General features: G+C 43.1%; 1 non-coding gene across 1 annotated transcript; it reads right to left on the bottom strand.

Annotated features, from left to right (window-relative positions):
• Positions 1–345: 345 nt before the first annotated feature.
• Positions 346–464, bottom strand: LOC144692842 (5S ribosomal RNA). Its single transcript, XR_013579400.1, has one exon. It is a non-coding gene; the product is annotated as a 5S ribosomal RNA (ribosomal RNA).
• Positions 465–1180: the final 716 nt, after the last annotated feature.

Here is a 1180-nt window from a genome sequence, read left to right as displayed (position 1 = left end):
AGCAGTATCTGTAGAGAGAGAAACAGAGTTAACGTCTCGAGTCCAATATGACTCTTCTTCAGAACTTTCTCCTGTCAGGCCTGCCAACTACCTTGTGAATCCAAAACTTTCTGTTAACTCCTCCAATGACACGCAACACAATACTACCATTAACTCTGCAGCAGCAAAAGAAAATCTCTATCGTCTACTTCCTACCTGTAGGAAACTCGTTCGAGTTACCAACAGTCACAGATTGCAACTCTTTTCGAGTACAATCACAGTTCTTGGTTTCCAGGAGTGGGACATGAACCCACAACCCTCTGATTCAAAGGCGAGGGTGCTATGAACTGAGCCACAGCTGACACCTCCCTTCTGCACCTGGTATTCCCAGGCGGTCTCCCATCCAAGTACTAACCAGGCCTGAGTCTGCTTAGCTTCCGAGATCAGACGAGATCGGGCGTTTTCAGACTAGTATGGCCGTAGGCAGCAGCAGCAAAAGAAAGTCAAACACAACTCACCTTAAAGTTGAATGGTCATCTCTTTAAGCAGTTCTGCTGGAGGATCCTCAGGCAACTGAACACACATTCAGCTGTGAGTGATTAATATGGGTAAAACAGGACTTGCAAGGTCCAAAGTGGAAGATTTTAGACGTCATGATCCACACACTCTGCATGCCAAAAGTGCACACATGGCTCGCCCCTGCTAGTGTCATTACAGTCAGAGCACACTTCATAAGTTGTGCCGGCAGAGACCAGAAGCATTCCGGCTGACATTTTGCATTTTGGGCTTCCTTAGCACTGGCACCAGGGGCGCTACAGAGTCAAATATCACTCCAAATATATTAAGATTGTATATGTTTTTTTTGTGTATTTCTTTTAACTTCGCACACGTTTATAGACATTGTTAGTGAGAGGATAGTAAACTAATCTCAAATATCAGCTAATCAATCTGCCACCTCCTTTATTCAGAGAGCTGAACTTGTTTCCATTGGAAAATAAAAGTGAGGGAGGGACAAAATCATAAATGGTATAGGTGTTAGAAGGCTACTTACTTAAAATTATGGACTAGGGGATACAGGTGTAAAATCAACATTCCTCGACTAGACCAGATTTAGTGGAACAGACTCCCAATCAAAACAAAAACAGAATTACCTGGAAAAACTCAGCAGGTATAACTCAGCAGAAATATAAGCTTATATTTC

This window comes from Cetorhinus maximus, chromosome 17, assembly GCF_964194155.1.
Source record: "Cetorhinus maximus chromosome 17, sCetMax3.hap1.1, whole genome shotgun sequence".
Classification (NCBI taxonomy): Eukaryota; Metazoa; Chordata; class Chondrichthyes; order Lamniformes; family Cetorhinidae; genus Cetorhinus; species Cetorhinus maximus.
The sequence above is the reverse complement of the archived record's forward strand: the minus strand, read 5'-3'. Positions and strand labels throughout refer to the sequence as shown.